This window comes from Pelophylax lessonae (genome assembly GCF_965119305.1).
Source record: "Pelophylax lessonae genome assembly, chromosome: 3".
Lineage (NCBI taxonomy): Eukaryota > Metazoa > Chordata > Amphibia > Anura > Ranidae > Pelophylax > Pelophylax lessonae.
The window spans coordinates 58,089,838-58,111,153 of NC_138770.1; the positions used below are offsets into that span (position 1 = coordinate 58,089,838).

Below are 21,316 nucleotides of genomic sequence, written 5' to 3' on the forward strand. Positions count from 1 at the left end.
CTGAAGATCCTAGTGGCAAGATATCTCTACTGCCGTTTTGTCTCCTCCCCTCTGATGATGCCCCAACAAAGATGTCATGCTCTCGTATCTGAGCTGCACAATTCTCTATTTTGTGGAGATGTTGGGGTGAAACTATTGTTTGGCTTTGTAATGACAGTAGAAGTTTGGTGGACTTCTAGGAGCATCAGAATACCATTGGAGTCTTTGAGATCTGCACTAGATGGCCAAAAATTGCTGGAAACCTGGCCATTACACCTATATGAGCTTCTTGAATGTCCTGATGCAAAACACAAAACGCTGTTGCAGAGTCAGCCCCCATTTTGAGGCTTTAACAGCCTTCGTTCTTTTGAGAAGGCTTTCTAAAAGAGTGTGCCTTTTGGTAATATGTGCCTATTCAGCCAAAAGAGCATTTATGAGGTCCGGTACTGATGGATGAGAAGACCTGGTTCACAACCGGTGTTCCAATTCACTCTAAAGGTGTTCAGTAGGTTGAGGTCAGGTACCATTGTTGGATGAGAAGACTTGGCTTACAATTGTATTCCCAATTCATTCCAAAGGGGTTCAGTAGGGTTGAGGTCAGGTAATGATGTTCAATGAGAAGACTTGGCTTACAATTAGCGTCCCAATTCATCCCAAAGATGTTCAGTAGGGTGAGGTCAGGTAATTAGACCTGGCTTTCATTTGGTGTTCAAGTTCATCCTGAAGGTATTCAATAAGTCTGAGGTCCAGGCCACTCCAGTTCTTCCACATCATACTCCAATGCGGCTTGCAATAGGTCCAATTTCATCCCAGGTGCACAGTAGGGTTGACATGCAGGCCACTCAAGTTCTTCCACAGTATAAACCCATCCAAATATTTGAAGGATGGCCTAAAGATGTTCAATAGGATTGATGTGAAGGCCACTCTAGTTTCTCCTTCATGAGGAGGATGGTCCACATTCCTTCAGCCATATAGCAGGTGTGATGGTCAGGTGTCAACAATCTTTTGGCCACGTAGTGTATAAGAAGATGGCATGTGATTCTACTTGCCAACAATCCCTTATCTACTTGCTATCCCCTTAGTTGTGAACCTAAGAAACCACTCAGTTGATGGGTACATTAATCCCAATAAAGTAATTCAAGCACCTTCCCATCATAGGGCATTGATGGATCCCTTTGTGTTATAAATTATTTCCTTGAAAAAGTTCCATTTTTTTTTTCTTAGGGGTGGGTATTTCTAAGGTAAAACACTAGTCCACCAACACCAGCAGTTTGCTACAATAAATGGCATTTAAACCTGCAAACCACACAGTTTTGATGTGGTGTTGAGTTTTACGACTTGGTTTGATTAGCTGGTTGGTAGGGCAAAACTTTGATTTTTGATCTCCCACGGTGGATGCTTGAGCCGCAAAGTGGATGAATGTTTGTCGAACATGCATGCTTTCTTAGAACTGGGCATATTTATCTAAAGGAACAGCTGGGAAAATAAATTCTGGATGACCATTGCAGTCACAGGATTATTAGCCAATCCCATAGTTAACATCTTGAACAGAGTGAAAACCCTCGTGTCTTTAGTAGTCTTCTACTAAAAGAGGTTAAGACCGATATAGCAGTCGGTGAATTTCCTGTTGAACGGAGTGAAAACCCTAGTGTCTTTAGTAGTCTTCTACTAGAAGAGGCTAAAGGCCCGTACACACGTACCGATCGTCGGCATACAAACGTCGGTGGACGAAGGATCTGCCGATTGTACGTGTGTTAGTATGGTGCCTCCGACAGATGTCTGCGCACAATCCGCGGACAAAAGTCTTTCTTGCAAACATGAAAATTTTTGTATGCCGACACCAGAACGGACGATTGTTCGCCTGTCAGTACACAATTCGGCCGACAGACCGCAGATTTGCAAGACTGGGCATGCTCAGAAAATAGAAAACACAGGGAAAGTTAACCATTACATGACATCACTTCTGCAGTCGGCGGACAAAATTCTTGTGCTGTCCTTGTGCTGTCTTTGCACTTTTCAGCAGACACCGACATCCCGGGGAGAAAAGAGGAACATTTGTATGCCGACCATCGGTACGTGTGTACGGGGCTTAAGACTGATATAACAGTCGGTGAATTTCCTGTTGAACGGAGTGAAAACCCTTGTGTCTTTAGTAGTCTTCTACTAAAAGAGGTTAAGACCGATATAACAGTCGGTGAATTTCCTGTTAAACGGAGTGAAAACCCTCGTGTCTTTAGTAGTCTTCTACTAGAAGAGGCTAAGACTGATATAACAGTCGGTGAATTTCCTGTTGAACGGAGTGAAAACCCTCGTGGCTTTAGTAGTCTTCTACTAGAAGAGGCTAAGACCGATATAACAGTCGGTGAATCTCCTGTTGTAAAATTTCCTTTCCTGACGAAGGTGCGATGCTTTCAAGTAAGGATGGTAATATTATGGTGCTACAAAATACAGAGGGAACAAAATTTTGTAATTGAAATATTTGTAAAACCTTCTGTGCTAAATTTATAGGAAATTCAAAATTTAAAGCTGAAGTCAAGTCTTCAACCGAAAATATTGACCCCTTGTCAGACGTTGGGTATTCTATGAATCTTGACTAGTGCAGAAACAATAATGCATCACTGGTTACCTCAATTTTATGAACATCTCAAATGTAAATGAGCAAAAAAAAAGCATGTTAACAGCATAAAATACATGGGAATTTTTAGAATTACAAAAAAACAACAAAAAAAAACATGTATGTATGGTGCTAACTGGTCTCTAAATGTGTAGACTGTGTTAATTTTTATAGAATACTTCTAGATTGTATCAGGTCTGTTGGGATATTCTTGTCGGGAAGTAGAAATTTTTTTGAGTGGGAGTTAATTTTCCCAGTTGAGTTTCCTGGAATGTTAAACATTTGGATGTTAAAACCTAATTATGTTCCTTTTCTGGCAGCTACATTTTTTTTTTTTTCATTTTGGACAAGACATTTTTGTTTTTGACTTTTTTTTTTTTTTTTAAATACCGAACAATTTATTTCTGACACAATCTTAATTTAAAACCGTATATATAGTCTAAAGCCAAACCGCATAAAACTACTTTATAAATTAAATGTTGGGCTACGTTTTGTACTAAGGTTGTTTGTGAGGTGTTTTCCCTTTTTATTATTCAAGGAAAAAAAAAAAAGTTTGAAACAAATGTGGTATTTTTTAATTGACAATGTTTTAAGCAGACAAATCAGTTTTAGGTGGAGCGAGCTGACAAAAACTCTCAAGGTTACCAGAATTTTTCTTTGTAATTTTTTGTAAATAGTGCTTTTTTTTTTTTTTTTTGGGGAGCTCAGCTTTTAACCTCTTTGTCACTAGTGTTGTAGAAACTTGCTTCTTATTTTGCCATTTAAAATGAAAAGAAAATGCTAAATATTTCAACATTTTTTGGGAGATCCTTTTTTAGGATTTGTGGTGTGAATTTTTTGACATTTTCCTTTTTAAAACGGAGTTAAAAACTCAGCTGTAAATAAAATGTACTTTTTTTGCGTTCATCATTTACAACACCAAAATATATAGCCAAGCCATTAATATTTTTGCTCAGATTTTAATTTTTAGCACTTTGCACTGTTGGTAAACTTTTCCTGAACTTTCCATGCAGTAAGTTGTCCAGCTCTTAGATTTGAAAAAAAAAAAAAAAAAAACATTTATTTTTTTAGCGGAACTTCAGAAAGATGTTATGAAAACTTATTCCTAGCAGGCAGCCCTTATTGGAGGGAGGAAATGTCACGCTTCAAAGTGGCAGGGCCTAGCAAAAATGGGCTTTAGTTTTGTATGGATATGGGGAATTTAGGGCAGAATTACTGCAGGCTTAGGTACGGTTTTTGGATTTTTAGAATTTTTAAAATGTTGGAATGTATTGATATGAAGCAGACCTTGGAAGTCTGAATTTATCTGGAAGACTGTGTTCTACTAATAGGTAAAGGAAAATTTAAAATGCAAAAATCACATGTTTCTTTTGGGCCCTATCAGTGTAAGCTGCACCATCAGCATTTTTTCATCAAATTTGTATCTAAACCCCAAAACAAAAATAAAACCTAAATTAAAAATAATTGCAGCTTAAGAGCCCGTTCACACTGGGGCGACCTGTCAGGCGACCTGGTCGCCTGACAGGTCGCCTGCCATAGAGAAGCTGTGGACCCGTTCTAATAGGATCGACACAAGTCGCTCCGACTTAGAAAAAGGGTCCGGAGCTTCTTTGGGGCAACCCGGAGCGACCTGCATAGACTTCAATTATATGAAGTCCGTGCCTGCCGCTCCGAGGTCGCGGGACGAGCTGCGCACCGCGACCTCTGAGGTCGCCCCGGCGAGTAGCGTCGCCCCAGTGTGAACGGGGTCTGACAGTCTTTGCGCTGGGTGGCTGTTTTTAGTTTTCTTGCTAACTTCTTCTCCTAGTGTGACAACACTCAACACTAACTGTCCTATGGAGGGATCTATGGTTGTCACTTTTGGTTGCTCCCCAGATTTGGACTACAAACACGCCTTCCTCCCCATCATTACATTGGGAGTGTTGTAGTTTAAAGAAAGATAACATTGTTTGTGATTTATGTTTAATTCACAAGAAATTGACAAGGATACTGCATTTCTGCATCAACAGCAAATGTTATACTAGATCCAAACAATTAAATAATTGGGACTTTTGAGATGCCTAGAGAGAACACAAACAAGTGTATAATTTTTTTATTTTTTTTTTAAATAAAAAAAAAAGTTTTATTTAGTTTAAAAGTTTGATATAAGCAAATTAAAATGAATAAATATATCAATATTAAAGCATTCTTACATCTACACATAGTGATTATGTAACTGGCTGAGATAACCTAAACGAAATAATCAACAGTTAACTAGTTTAATGTAAATTAGTTAACTTAAATTTTAATTAAATTAATCTATTTGTTTTAAAGCATGATATAAGCAAATAAAATGAATTAAAATATCAATATACATGAAATGTATTTATACAGGATTCTCCCTTCTACACATAGTGACTTAAAGCGGAGTTCCACCCTGGAATACTTTTTTTTTAAAAAAATACCCCCGGGACAGTCAGGGCTAGTACATTCCACAATGGATAGCCTCTGATCTGTCCTGGGTTGCACTTACCTTTTAGAAGAAATACTTACCTTGAAAAAGTATTGTCCAGCGCTGCCATCTCAGGTGTGGGCAGCTTGAAGCCAGCTCGATCCTCTTCTGTGTCCTCTTCCGTCTTCTTCGGTCCCACGATGCACTGCGTTGGCCCTGCCGTCACTTCCGGTGCACGCGCGTCATCCCTCCACAGCTTCTGGGCATGCCCAGAAGCTGTTTAGAAGAGAATGACGCGCGCGCCCCGGAACTGACGTTGGGGCCGGTGCAGGCGCAATGATTCCTGGGAGCGATGACGTTCAGCTCCCAGGAATCATTGCAAAGCCAGGAAGTGACGACGGGCCGTGGCCGCCGAGGGGAGGAAGAAGGAAGTAAGGAAATATTTTCTTCTCTACGAGGTAAGTAAAAAAAAAAAAAATGTGATTATCCATTTGTTTTTCAGGTGACCCGGAGCGAGAAGATGGAGGTAAGTATCATTTTAGGGTGGAACTCCACTTTAACAGTTAACGAACAATTTAAATTGGTAAAATTAAAAATTTTATGTTTTATTAATACAGTTTAAAAGTTTAAGGCAAATTTAAAAATTAAACATATCAAGACATAAAGAATACAGAATTATTTAATCTACATATAGTGACCATGTAAGTAGTTAATCAAAACTAACCATAGTGACCATGTAAGAAGTTAATCAAAACTAACCATAGTGACCATGTAAGTAGTTAATCAAAACTAACCATTCAACTTAACAGTTAACTAACTTAATTTAAAGAAGTTAACTTTATACTATTTAAATTCCTGTTTTTTTAATACTATTTAAAAGCATGATATAAAAAAATTAAAATTAATAAACATATAAAAATGCATATTATTTTTACAGCATTCGCACTACTACACGTAGTGACTAGGTAAATGGTTGAATCAATCTATATTGTGGGTATTATTCGTATGTATTTATACATTTTTAGTTTTGCTATAATAGTTTTAAGTCCTCACCGTATCTCTTGAGCTTGTGAGCATTTATAATCCAAAATTTGGATTGAATTTTTAAAAATGCTGTTGCCAATGTTAAATTGCTTACACCAAGTAATCCCTTATTTATCAAAATACACCAATAAAAAAAAAAAATACTGGTTTGTGTAATCTCCTGGCACCATGAAAGTACCAATTATTTAATCCTGTATTTGCAGAAAATGTTCTTAGCCTGAAAAAAAAAAAAAGAAAACAAATGCAGCCACCACATACAAGAACTGGTGAGCCACAGCGTATTACATTTTTGTTCTTGGGTTTAAATCGCCTTTAAATAAAATAAATCCCTACCTTGCTCCAAATTGCAGCACACAAGTTCTGGTTTGAGACCGCGAATCCTGCATTTTTTGAAACCTATACTAAAAACCTTTATATTGTATATACCTGATACATCTGCCAGTAATCTTTTTTTTTTTACAGCTAGTCATTTATCAATTGTTTGGCAAATGAAGGATTCAAGGTTACCTGAATCTCAGACTTTTTTTTTTTTTGCTTTTGTCTTTCAGTACAATCGAATTTTAAACACTAACTGTGTACAAAAAAAAAAAAAAGTCATTGTTTTTTTTTTTAAAAATGTATAATTTTTTTTTCTTTCAGAATAACACAAAGAAGGCAATTGTTAATTTGTAAAATGATTATGTTGTATATTGTGCATGTTCGTAACATTGAATTTTTATTATTTTTTCTTTTCCTTCACTGTTCTGCTGGTTTTTAAGCTGTCTTCCAAGTATTATTTCTATTGTAATACAAGAAACAAATGTGAACTCTTATGTTTATACAGCTGCGATATGAAATATATTTTATAAATAATAGATTGTTTCGCTTTTTTTGTTGTATAAAACTGGCATTTGGTGGAGGGGGGGGGGGGGGGGGATGTGAATGGATGATCGTTTATGATTAATTTAAAGTTAAACTCAGGGATTGGTCACCTCCCCTGCAAAATAGATTACCTTCTACAAAGAATTTACAAAAAAAGAAAAATGTACAAAATCGAGTGCCCTCTGACCCTTTACACAATTAAAGAAACAAAAACGTATATAAATTAAACAAAGGGAATACTCGGATATATATATATATATATATATATATATATATATATAGATACACACACACACACACACAGGTCCCTCTCGAAAAAATTAGCATATTGTGATAAAGTTCATTATTTTCTGTAATGTACTGATAAACATTAGACTTTTATATATTTTACATTCATTACACACAACTGAAGTAGTGCAAGCCTTTTATTGTTTTAATATTGATGATTTTGGCATACAGCTCATGAAAAACCAAAATTCCTATCTCAAATAATTAGCATATTTCATCCATCCAATAAAAAAAAAAAGTGTTTTTAATTAAAAAAAAAAAAAGTCAACCTTCAAATAATTATATTCAGTTATGCACTCAATACTTGGTCGGGAATCCTTTTGCAGAAATGACTGCTTCAATGCGGCGTGGCATGGAGGCAATCAGCCTGTGGCACTGCTGAGGTGTTATGGAGGCCCAGGATGCTTCGATAGCGGCCTTGAGCTCATCCAGAGTGTTGGGTTTTGCGTCTCTCAACTTTCTCTTCACAACATCCCACAGATTCTCTATGGGGTTCAGGTCAGGAGAGTTGGCAGGCCAGTTGAGCACAGTAATACCATGGTCAGTAAACCATTTACCAGTGGTTTTGGCACTGTGAGCAGGTGCCAGGTCATGCTGAAAAATGAAATCTTCATCTCCATAAAGCTTTTCAGCAGATGGAAGCATGAAGTGCTCCAAAATCTCCTGATAGCTAGCTGCATTGACCCTGCCCTTGATAAAACACAGTGGACCAACACCAGCAGCTGACATGGCACCCCAGACCATCACTGACTGTGGGTACTTGACACTGGACTTCAGGCATTTTGGCATTTCCCTCTCCCCAGTCTTCCTCCAGACTCTGGCACCTTGATTTCCGAATGACATGCAAAATTTGCTTTCATCCGAAAAAAGTACTTTGGACCACTGAGCAACAGTCCAGTGCTACTTCTCTGTAGCCCAGGTCAGGCGCTTCTGCCGCTGTTTCTGGTTCAAAAGTGGCTTGACCTGGGGAATGCGGCACCTGTAGCCCATTTCCTGCACACGCCTGTACACGGTGGCTCTAGATGTTTCTACTCCAGACTCAGTCCACTGCTTCCGCAGGTCCCCCAAGGTCTGGAATCGGTCCTTCTCCACAATCTTCCTCAGGGTCCGGTCACCTCTTCTCGTTGTGCAGCGTTTTCTACCACACTTTTTCCTTCCCACAGACTTCCCACTGAGGTGCCTTGATACAGCACTCTGGGAACAGCCTATTCGTTCAGAAATTTCTTTCTGTGTCTTACCCTCTTGCTTGAGGGTGTCAATGATGGCCTTCTGGACAGCAGTCAGGTTGGCAGTCTTACCCATGATTGCGGATTTGAGTAATGAAAAAGGCTGGGAGTTTTTAAAAGCCTCAGGAATCTTTTGCAGGAGTTAATTAGTTGATTCAGATGATTAGGTTAATAGCTCGTTTAGAGAACCTTTTCATGATATGCTAATTTTTTGAGATAGGAATTTTGGTTTTTCATGAGCTGTATGCCAAAATCATCAATATTAAAACAATAAAAGGCTTGCACTACTTCAGTTGTGTGTAATGAATGTAAAATATATGAAAGTCTAATGTTTATCAGTACATTACAGAAAATAATCAACTTTATCACAATATGCTCATTTTTTGAGAGGGACCTGTATATTATATATACACACACACACACACACACACACACACACACACACACACACACACACACACACACACACACACACACACACACACACACACACACAGGGCCGGACTGACCATCGGGCGGACCGGGCATAATCCTGGTGGGCCGCGGCGCCGGCTCTCACTTAGTCCGACTCCTCACAGTAGAATGTAAAGAAGCCAGACTTTAATTTTCCCTCACTGCGGCGGCCGCGGCCGGTGTTCTTGCCAGCTACACCGGCTCCGCGGCCAATCAGCCTTCTGCTGTGAGTCACACCCCCCTGAGCAGGAGGCTGATTGGCTAGGGAGCCGGAAGTGAAGAGAAGTTCGTCTGTGTGTTCCTTCCCGCCGCAGCCGGTGTCCTGCCCGGCGCGGCCAGCAGCACAGCCCGCACTCGCAGGATCGGCCATGGAAGCAAGCAGCTGCAGATGGCAGCTCCTTCACTCTGACTCCGGGCTGCTCGCGGGGGCGGCGACGGGCCGGAGAGAGAAGGCAAGTGCGGCTCCTCACGACGCCAGTGTCTTCAGTGCTGTGCAGCCCTGGTGTCACCGGCCGTGTGTACTGTCTGCTACTGAATAGGAGGGGGATGGGGCGGCTTCATATAGAGGATTTCAGGTTTCCCTCTTCCTCCTCCTGCTGCCGCTGGATGGATGCCTGATTCTCCTCCTCCCTTCTGCGGCTGCAGGAGAAATATCAATTTCTCTATATGCAGCTGAGCTGTCCCACCCCCCTCCTATTCAACTTCTTTTACTGCCCCCCCAGTGATCTTAACCCTCCCCCCCTGCTCTTAGCCCCCCCTTGTGCTCTTTAGCCCCCCCCTGCTTTTCATCTCCCCCTATGCTTTCTGGCTCCCCTAGTGCTCTCCACCCCCCTGTGCTCCCTGGCCAAGTGATTTCCAGTCCCCCCCCCCCCCCCCAGTGCTCTCCAGTCCCCCTACCCCGTGCTCTCCATCCCCCTGGTTTTCCCTGCCCCCCCCCAGTGCTATCCACACCCTGCGCCTTCCTTACTTCTCTCCAGTCTCCCCCCCCCCCCCCTTGCCCTTCAGCTCCTCCAGTGCTATCTGCTTTCCCTGTGCTCTCCAGCCCCCCTAGTGTCCTATCTTCTATCATGTCTGCAGTCTCTGACCTTCTCTTGTATCACATCTGCAGTCTCTCAGGTATCATGTCCGCAGTCTCTGACCATCTCCTGTATTATGTCTGCAGTCTCTGACCATCTCCTGTATCATGTCCGCAGTCTCTGACCATCTCCTGTATCATGTCCGCAGTCTCTGACCATCTCCTGTATCATGCCCGCAGTCTCTGACCATCTCCTGTATCATGTCCGCAGTCTCTGGCCATCTCCTGTATCATGTCCGCAGTCTCTGGCCATCTCCTGTATCCAGAGATGTATAGTAACGAAGTAGAACTACTTAAGTACTGTACTTAAGTACCGAAATGCGGTATCTGTACTTTCCTAGAGTAGAATTTTTTTCTCCTACTTCTACTTTACTACATTTTTTCGATGATTTCGATACTTCTACTCAAGTATTTTTTTTTTTGTGCTGCATAGTTACTCGTTACAATTATAAAAATTACCACTGCCAGAACAGTAGATGGCAGGTTGCATAAAGCTCAAAAAAATGTGTATAATGTCATTTGTAAATCAGCGCATACGAAAATAAAGGCTGTGTATAATAAAAGCTGCTATACCAAATCTTTCCAATAAAAAGAAAATATGAAACAAACAAATAAATGGTGCTACAGCGCTTAAAGTGCATCAAGAAACTACTAACAAACACAGGTTAATCATTTGAATAAATCATTTGAAATAATAAAAAACAATATGATGTTCAAACTTTTGACTTCTTTCTTTAATAACTACATAACACAGTACTTGTACTTCTACTTTCAGTACTTGAGTAGAAATTTTTTTTTAAAACTACTGGTACTTTTTACTTTTAGTACTTAAGTAGCAAATTTTTTGAAAAAACTACTTGCAATACTTAAGTAAAAAAAATGTTGAATACTTTAGTACTTCTACTTAAGTAACTTTTTCTGCGAGCACTTCCACTTCTACTCAAGTCACTTTTTGATCGAGCACTTGTACTTTTACTCAAGTAGAAATTTCGAGTACTTTATACAAGTCTGCCTGTATCATGTCGGCAGTCTCTGGCCATCTCCTGTATCATGTCGGCAGTCTCTGGCCATCTCCTGTATCATGTCGGCAGTCTCTGACCATCTCCTGTATCATGCCCGCAGTCTCTGACCATCTCCTGTATGATGCCCGCAGTCTCTGACCATCTCCTGTATCATGCCCGCAGTCTCTGACCATCTCCTGTATCATGCCCGCAGTCTCTGACCATCTCCTGTATCATGTCCGCAGTCTCTGACCATCTCCTGTATCATGTCCGCAGTCTCTGACCATCTCCTGTATCATGTCCGCAGTCTCTGGCCATCTCCTGTATCATGTCGGCAGTCTCTGGCCATCTCCTGTATCATGTCGGCAGTCTCTGGCCATCTCCTGTATCTTGTCGGCAGTCTCTGACCATCTCCTGTATCATGACGGCAGTCTCTGACCATCTCCTGTATCATGTCGGCAGTCTCTGACCATCTCCTCTATCATGTCCTCAGTCTCTGACCATCTCCTCTATCATTTCCTCAGTCTCTGACCATCTCCTCTATCATGTCCAGCGGGAACACTCTGCAGCCACACCGCACAGCACACCCAAGGTAAGTGGAGGACTGGAGAGAGGAGTGACTTCTACTTAGGGATTTCTTTTGCAGATAGGCTGAACTGGCACTGGCAGCAACAATTTTATTCAAATAAATCAGGATTTCTTCTGCAAATTGGCTGGCACTGGCAGCCAGGCATAGTACTAGTCCAGTACTATGCCTGCCAGTGCCAGGTCAGCCTATTTGCAGAAGAAATCCTGATTTGAATAAAATTGTTGCTGCCAGTGCCAGCCTACCAGGGGCTGATCTGAGGTGTGAAGGTGCAGGAATTGGGGTGATCTAAGGTATGATAGTGCAGGAATTGGGGTGATTTGATGTGTGAAGGTGCAGGAATTGGGACTGATCTGCTTCATACTATTTTTAGGACTCAACCATCAAAACAGGATTTAAAGTAAGACAAAATAAACAGCATCATATGGCAGCTCTGATCTAAATTGAAGATTAAACTAAAAAAGGTACCGTAATCAAATCCACACATCCTGGAACATTAAATCCTGTCATCAACCATCCCGACGAACGCCACACCCCCCCCCCCCCCTCGCGGGCTGCTCAGTCCAAAATGCCCGGGCCTGCACACACACACGGGGTCTTCAAAAAGTATCAGCACTTTTTCTTAACATCTTAAGTGCAGAAGCTTTCTGGAGATAAAAAAAATAAATAAATATATATATATATATATATATATATATACATACATACACACACACACAGTATCTCACAAAAGTGAGTACACCCCTCGTATTTTTGTAAATATTTTATTATATCTTTTCATGTGACAACACGGAAGAAATGACACTTTGCTACAATGTAAAGTAGTGAGTGTACAGCTTGTATAACAGTGTAAATTTGCTGTCCCCTCAAAATAACTCAACACACAGCCATTAATGTCTAAACCGCTGGCAACAAAAGTGAGTACACCCCTAAGTGACAATGTCCAAGTGGGGTCTAAAGTGTCAATATTTTGTGTGGTCACCATTATTTTCCAGCACTGCCTTAACCCTCTTGGGCACGGAGTTCACCAGAGCTTCACAGGTTGCCACTGGAGTCCTCTTCCACGATGACATCACAGAGCTGGTGGATGTTAGAGACCTTGCGCTCCTCCACCTTCCGTTTGAGGATGCCCCACAGATGCCCAATAGGGTTTAGGTGTGGAGACATGCTTGGCCAGTCCATCACCTTTACCCTCAGCTTCTATAGCAAGGCATTGGTAATTTGAGGTGTGTTTGGGGTATCATGTTGGAATACTGCCCCGCAGCCCAGTCTCTGAATGGAGGGGATCATGCTCTGCTTCAGTATGTCACAGTACATGTTGGCATCCATGGTTCCCTCAATGAACTGTAACTCCCCAGTGCCAGCAGCACTCATGCACCCCCAGACCATGACACTCCCACCACCATGCTTTACTGTAGGCAAGACACACTTGTCTTTGTACTCCTCACCTGGTTGTCACCACACACACTTGACACCATCTGAACCAAAAAGGTTCATCTTGGTCTCATCAGACCACAGGACATGGTTCCAGTTATCCATGTCCTTAGTCTGCTTGTCTTCAGCAAACTGACTGCAGGCTTTCTTGAGCATCATCTTTAGAAGAGGCTTCCTTCTGGGATGACAGCCATGCAGAGCAATTTGATGCAGTGTGCGGCGTATGGTCTGAGCACTGACAGGCTGACCCCCCACCCCTTCAACCTCTGCAGCAATGCTGGCAGCACTCATACATCTATTTCCCAAAGACAACCTCTGGATATGACGCTGAGCATGTGCACTCAACTTTTTTGGTTGACTATGATGAGGCCTGTTCTGAGTGGAACCTGTCCTGTTAAACCACTCTATGGTCTTGGCCACCGTGCTGCAGCTCAGTTTCAGGGTATTGGCAATCATATTATAGCCTAGGCCATCTTTATGTAGAGCAACAATTCTTTTTTTCAGAGATCTTTGCCATGAGGTGCCATGTTGAACTTCCAGTGACCAGTATGAAAGAGTGAGAGCGATAACACCAAATTTAACACACCTGCTCCCATTCACACCAGAGACCTTCTAACACTAACGAGTCACATGACACTGGGGAAGGAAAAATGGCTATTTGGCCCAATTTGGACATTTTAACTTAGGGGTGTACTCACTTTTGTTGTCAGCGGTTTAGACATTAATGGCTGTGTGTTGAGTTATTTTGAGGGGACAGCAAATTTACACTGTTATACAAGCTGTACACTCACTACTTTACATTGTAGCAAAGTGTCATTTCTTCAGTGTTGTCACATGAAAAGGTAGAATACAATATTTACTAATATAATATGCTGCTTAAAAAAAAATGTAAGAAACACTTTGAAAACACATCAGATCTCAAAATGGATACATTGCTGGATATTGGTATGGACTGGGTAATGTGTTAGGATCTAAACTGGTATGGACTGGGTAATGTGTTAGGATCTAAACTGGTATGGACTGGGTAATGTGTTAGGATCTATACTGGTATGGACTGGGTAATGTGTTAGGATCTATACTGGTATGGACTGGGTAATGTGTTAGGAAGGAAAGGATTCCACACCGTTTGATGGAAATGAAAATTATCACCGTACAAATGGCTGAATTAAAAGACACCCCGAAAATCAAAGTAAAAAAATGATGCAGCAGTCTAGTCCATTTTGCTGAAATGTCCTTGCAGCAACTCAAAATGGTATTCAGTAGTTTGTATGGCCCCCACGTGCTTGAATGGCTGCATACTCTAACCACATAAGGCCGGGCATTGTTGTGCACCAGGAGGAACCCAGGACCCACTGCACCAGGGTAGGGTCTGACAATGGGTCCAAGGATTTCATCCCAATACCTAATAACAGTCAGGGTGATTGTTTAGGCTGTAGAGGTCTGTGCGTCCCTCCATGGATACGCTTCCCCAGACCATCGCTGACCCACCACCAAACCGGTCATACTGAACGATGTTACAGGCAGCATAACATTCTCCGTGGCTTCTCCAGACCCTTTCACGTCTGTCACATGTGCTCATGGTGAACCTGCTCTCATCTGTGAAAAGTACAGGGTACCAATGGCTTGTCTGCCAATTCTGGTGATCAATGGAAAATGCCAATCAAGCTCCATGGTGCCGGGCAGTGAGCACAGGGCCCACTAGAGGACGTCGGGCCCTCAGGCCACCCTCATGAAGTCTGTTTCTGATTGTTTGGTCAGAGACATTGACACCAGCGGCCTGCAGGAGGTCATTTTGTAGGGCTCTGGCAGTGATCATCCTCTTCCTCCTTGCACAAAGGAGCAGATACCGGTCCTGCTAATGGGTTAAGGACCTTCTACAGTCCTATCCAGCTCTCCTAGAGTAACTGCCTGTCTCCTGGAATCTCCTCCATGCTCCTGAGACTGTTCTGGGAGACACAGCAAACCTTCTGGCAATGGGACGTATTGATGTGCCATCCTGGAGGAGTTGGACTGCCTGTGCAACCTCTATAGGGTTCAGATATCGCATCATGCTACCAGTAATGACAAATGACCCTAGCCAAATGCAAAACTGGTGAAGAAACTGTTAGAAAAGAGGAGTAGGGAAAAAAGTCAGTGGCCTCCACCTGTAAAATCTTTCCTGTTTTGGTGGTCATCTCATTGTTACCTAACTAGTGCACCTGTTAATTTCATTAACATCAAAGCAGCTGAAACTGATTAACAACCCCCTCTGCTACTTTACTGACCAGATCAATATCCCAGGAGTTTAACTGACTTGATGCTATACTCTGAATAAAAAGTGTTCCTTTTTAAAAAAATAATAATATTTTTTTAACATTTACATACATACACTGCTCAAAAAAATTAAACAAGAAAAAGTGCGGTATCTTTTTAAAGACCCTGTGTGTGTGTGTATATATATATATATATGAATTTGTGTGCATATGTGTGTGTAATATATATACATACATACATACATACATACATACATACACACACACACAGTATTCTCAAGTAAGTGCACCCCTCACATTTTTGTAAATATTTTATTCTTGTGACAACACTGAAGATCTTTTCATGTGACAACACTGAAGAAATGACACTTTGCTACAATGTAAAGTAGTGAGTGTACAGCTTGTATAACAGTGTAAATTTGCTGTCCCCTCAAAATAAGTCAACACACAGCCATTAATGTCTAAACCGCTGGCAACAAAAGTGAGTACACCCCTAAGTGACAATGTCCAAATTGGGCCCAATTAGCCATTTTCCCTTCCGGTGTCATGTGACTCGTTAGTGTTAGAAGGTCTCAGGTGTGAATGAGGAGCAGGTGTGTTAAATTTGGTGTTATCGCTCTCACTCTCTCATGCTGGTCACTGGAAGTTCAACATGGCAACTCATGGCAAAGAACTGTCTGAGGATCTGAAAAAAGAATCGTTGCTCTACATAAAGATGGCCTAGGCTATAAGAAGATTGCCAAGACCTTGAAACTGAGCTGCAGCACGGTGGCCAAGACCATACAGCGGTTTAACAGGACAGGTTCCATGAGAACAGGCCTCACCCTGGTCGACCAAAGAGGTTGTCTTTGGGAAATAAACATATGAGTGCTGCCAGCATTGCTGTAGAGGTTGAAGGGGTGGGGGGTCAGCCTGTCAGTGCTCAGACCATACTCCGCACACTTCATCACATTGGTCTGCATGGCTGTCGTCCCAGAAGGAAGCCTCCTCTAAAGACAATGCACAAGAAACCCCGCTACAGTTTGCTGAAGACAAGCAGACTAAGGACATGGATTACTGGAACCATGTCCTGTGGTCTGATGAGACCAAGATAAACTTATTTCTCTATTCATTGACGGATGCAGTTCCTGATGCATATTAGTAGGGTAACATTGCCCCCTACAGGAGTAGGACACTAGACAGAAAAAAGTTCTGGCTATGCCTATGGGCAGTCCTGGAGGGTACACCCTCTCTCTTCCTGCATAGTCAAAAATGCAAACACCTCACCCATGCATAGGAATGATACAGCAGCCATGTGATCATCATCGTTATTATCAAGATGATGACCACATAGGCACAGAGAGATGGTTCCTTAGGCCCTATTTACACATGTGGGGGGGGGGTAGGAAAAAACACAAAGCTCAGACATGCATTTTTACCACCCCATACGCTGTGAATGCTGTCACTGATTTAACCCTTTTACTGCCACCAACTTAAAAAACGTTATCAGTCACAGCTTGGAGTGGAGGGGGGACACTCCTGGCGGTTGCAGCCACTGTGTGTAAGGTCCGGTTCACACTTATGCGATGCAGGAAGGCTGCAAATCCGCAGCCTGTTCCCGCATCGCACACGCACCCCCGGCAGTTCACACTGCCATATGCGATACACTGGGGGTGTCAATGTAATCTTAACGACACCCCCAGTTTGATCGCATATCGCAGTGCGATCTTGCAGTTCGCACAGGATCATTTCGCACAAGTGTGAACCGCAGTGCGATCCGATCCTGATGCGGCTGCCAAAAAGGGTCCTGTGCGAGTTTGCTGCGGGTGCGGTGCGAATTTAGTCATACAAAGTATATGGCTAAACTCGCACCGCACAGCCGATCGCATGTAATGAAGGAGCAGTGCGCTCCGACATTACACGTGAACCCCGCACTCGCATCAGTGTGAACCAGGGCTAAATCTGATAAACTCACTGTCAGCTGGCAAATGTAAACATTCCATGTCTGCAGCCCTGGATCGTTTCCGCACAGCCTTGTCCCAGTGGACCCGGGGGCGACGTGTAAAATATCACTTCCAGGTCCTGAAGTCACTTTCCCCAGCCAAGTCTCCCACGAGGTGCAGGAGTCTCCCGCATTTTAGCTGTGACTCCCGGACACCCGCAAGTGCCGCACATTATCCCGGCTGTCAGAACAGCTATTTGTAAGCCGAAACACATAGGGAAACCAGGATATTTCCTCTCTGCATACTCCACGCTGAATCTCCAAGCATGGGATAGCAGAGAGATATATTTATATGTCACTATATCACCTATTTCTCAACTTACTCACCATTACCATGGGTCTATAACCCAAACACATGACAGAGTGTTATAATTTTCTGTTCTCTTTTATTTTAATAAATTGTTATAATTTTACACAAAACTGTCTTACTAAGCCCATGAAGTCCCACTATTTCTTGGCCTGAGGCACCAAACCCTTTTCAAAATGTTTTTATTAGGGATGTTGGCTAAACTTACTACATAGGTTCTGGGAATCGCACTTTCTGTACCAGGCAGCAGTAACCACCAGCAGTACCCTACAGAAGTACCAAACAGCAGTAACCACCAGCAGTACCAGCCAACAATACCCACCAGCAGTACCCTACAAAAGTACCAAACAGTAGTAACCACCAGCAATACCAGCCAGCATTACCCACCATCCTGTACCAGCCAGCAGTACCAGCCAGTACTTCCCACCAGCAGTACCCCCCAGCAGTATCAGCCAGTAGTTCCCACCAGCAGTACCAGCCAGTAGTTCCCACCAGCAGTACCAGCCAGTAGTTCCCACCAGCAGTATCAGCCAGTAGTTCCCACCAGCAGTATCAGCCAGTAGTTCCCACCAGCAGTATCAGCCAGTAGTTCCCACCAGCAGTATCAGCCAGTAGTTACCACCAGCAGTACCAGCCAGTAGTTACCACCAGCAGTACCAGCCAGTAGTTACCACCAGCAGTACCAGCCAGTAGTTACCACCAGCAGTACCAGCCAGTAGTTCCCACCAGCAGTACCAGCCAGTAGTTCCCACCAGCAGTACCAGCCAGTAGTTCCCACCAGAATTACCAGCCAGCAGTACCAGCCAGTAATTCCCGCCAGCAGTACCCGCCAGGAGTACCAGCCAGCAGTAAAGCATGACTGTAAGTATCCCAGCATGTGCAGTGTTTATGACTCCTACCACCATGACCACTTCAAATCAATGAAGTATTCATGGTGGTTAGAGTGTTCCTTTAATATCTCTCAGAAGAAGTAAACCTCTGCATACGGATTCCATTTCATTTGATCATCCTCTAGTTGTGTTAAATTGGTGAAGGAAGGGGGAGGGGGAGTGCCACCTCCCTGCAATGAGTTTTTCAGGTTGGGAGGTCTAGTATGGTTGGGGAAGAAGCTAATGCCATCTGCAGTGCATTTGTTTCATTGGAGAACTGGTGAGACAATAAGAGACTTTTTCAGTTTAGTTAAAAAGTTTAACACATTAAAGTTCCACCTGAGCACTTAAAATCCCATTCAAATTTTTTGTTGAGCCCCTATCCCCACACATACCAAACTAAATACACATACTGGGGGGCGCCTGTGCACAAGAACATTGATTCCACTAAAACGTGTAATATCTCACCCTGCACACTGCAATGACAGCAATCATTCTACCATTGTTATTGATGGTTATTTTCAGGCATGCGGAAGGTTTGACATGTTGGGTATTTATATACATGACACAAACTTATCTTTTTTTATATTTTACCCAAAACATGAGTAATATGTTTCTAATGTGCCCTAAAATGACCTGTTATCTCTTAGTCTGGGGCAGTGGCGTACCTAGAGCATTTGGCACCCGGGGCGGATCCTATATCTGGCACCCCCCCAACTTTAAAATGTAAAAACACCCACTGTTTCAAGAATATTTATTGCACAAATTTCACAGCCCCCCATCACAGTGCCCCTTGCCGTCTGCCCCCTCCCCCGTCTCTCTAATCACAGTTCCTCCTTTTGCACTCCCCTGCACAGTCCTACCTTCAGCATAAATAGATAGAGACTGCAGACATGGTACAGGAGATGGTCAGAGACTACAGACTTGGTACAGGAGATGGTCAGAGACTACAGACTTGATACAGGAGATGGTCAGAGACTGAGGACATGATACAGGAGATGGTCAGAGACTGAGGACATGATACAGGAGATGGTCAGAGACTGAGGACATGATACAGGAGATGGTCAGAGACTGCAGACATGATACAGGAGATGGTCAGAGACTGCAGACATGATACAGGAGATGGTCAGAGACTGCAGACATGATACAGGAGATGGTCAGAGACTGAGGACATGATACAGGAGATGGTCAGAGACTGCGGACATGATACAAGAGATGGTCAGAGACTGCGGACATGATACAGTATATGCGGACATGATACAAGAGATGGTCAGAGACTGCGGACATGATACAGTATATGGTCAGAGACTGAGGACATGATACAGGAGATGCTCAGAGACTGCAGACATGATACAGGAGATGGTCAGAGACTGAGGACATGATACAGAAGATGCTCAGAGACTGCAGACATGATACAGGAGATGGTCAGAGACTGCAGACATGATACAGAACATGCTCAGAGACTGCAGACATGATACAAGAGATGGTCAGAGACTGCAGACATGATACAGGAGATGGTCAGAGACTGCAGACATGATACAGGAGATGGTCAGAGACTGCAGACATGATACAGGAGATGGTCAGAGACTGAGGACATGATACAGGAGATGGTCAGAGACTGAGGACATGATACAGGAGATGGTCAGAGACTGCAGACATGATACAGAACATGCTCAGAGACTGCAGACATGATACAAGAGATGGTCAGAGACTGCAGACATGATACAGGAGATGGTCAGAGACTGCCGACATGATACAGGAGATGGTCAGAGACTGAGGACATGATACAGGAGATGGTCAGAGACTGAGGACATGATACAGAACATGCTCAGAGACTGCAGACATGATACAAGAGATGGTCAGAGACTGCAGACATGATACAGTAGATGGTCAGAGACTGCAGACATAGTACAGGAGTTGGTAAGAGACTGAGGACATGATAGAAGATAGAAGAGCACTAGGGGGGCTGGAGAGCACAGACGAAGCAGAGAGCACTGGAGGAGCTGAAGGGCACGGTGGGGGGGGGGGGGGGGCTGGAGAGAATTAAGAGGGGGTTTGGAAAGCATTGCAGGGTTGGTTGGAAGGCGCAGGGGGTGGAGAGCACAGGGAGCACTTGGGGGGTGGGCAGGGAAAACCAGGGGGGTGGAGAGCACTGGGGGGGGACAGGGAGCACTTGGGGGGTGGGCAGGGAAAACCAGGGGGGTGGAGAGCACTGGGGGGGGGGGGACAGGTAGCACTTGGGGGGTGGGCAGGGAAAACCAGGGGGGTGGAGAGCACTGGGGGGGGGGGGACAGGTAGCACTTGGGGGGTGGGCAGGGAAAACCAGGGGGGTGGAGAGCACTGGGGGGGGGGGACAGGTAGCACTTGGGGGGTGGGCAGGGAAAACCAGGGGGGTGGAGAGCACTGGGGGGGGGGGACAGGTAGCACTTGGGGGGTGGGCAGGGAAAACCAGGGGGGTGGAGGACAGGTAGCACTTGGGGGGTGGGCAGGGAAAACCAGGGGGTGGAGAGCACTTGGGGGGTGGGCAGGGAAAACCAGGGGGGTGGAGAGCACTTGGGGGGGACAGGTAGCACTTGGGGGGCGGGCAGAGAAAACCAGGCAGGTGGAGAGCACTGGGGGGGGGGACAGGTAGCACTTGGGGGGTGGGCAGAGAAAACCAGGGGGGTGGAGAGCCCTGAAGGGGACAGGGAGCTAGGGAAAGATGAATTCCTCATATGCAGCTGCCCCATCCCCCTCCTATCCAGCACACACACTTCGGCAGGCACTCACCTTCTTCCTGCCGAGGCTGAGGCTCCGCCCCTTCTTCCCACTGAGGCCCCGCCCCCTTCTCCCGCCGCAGCTCCGCCCCTTATTCCCGCCGCCGTTCCGATCCCCCGCAGCGCTGACTGAAGGAGCTGCCTTCACAGCGATACGGA

General features: G+C 43.9%; 1 long non-coding RNA gene across 1 annotated transcript; it reads left to right on the plus strand.

The window, feature by feature from the left end:
* Positions 1-1,355: 1,355 nt before the first annotated feature.
* On the plus strand, positions 1,356-2,899 carry LOC309551513. The gene is made up of 3 exons (XR_014225088.1): positions 1,356-1,531; positions 2,112-2,151; positions 2,320-2,899. It is a non-coding gene; the product is annotated as an uncharacterized lncRNA (long non-coding RNA).
* The last annotated feature ends 18,417 nt before the right edge of the window (positions 2,900-21,316 follow it).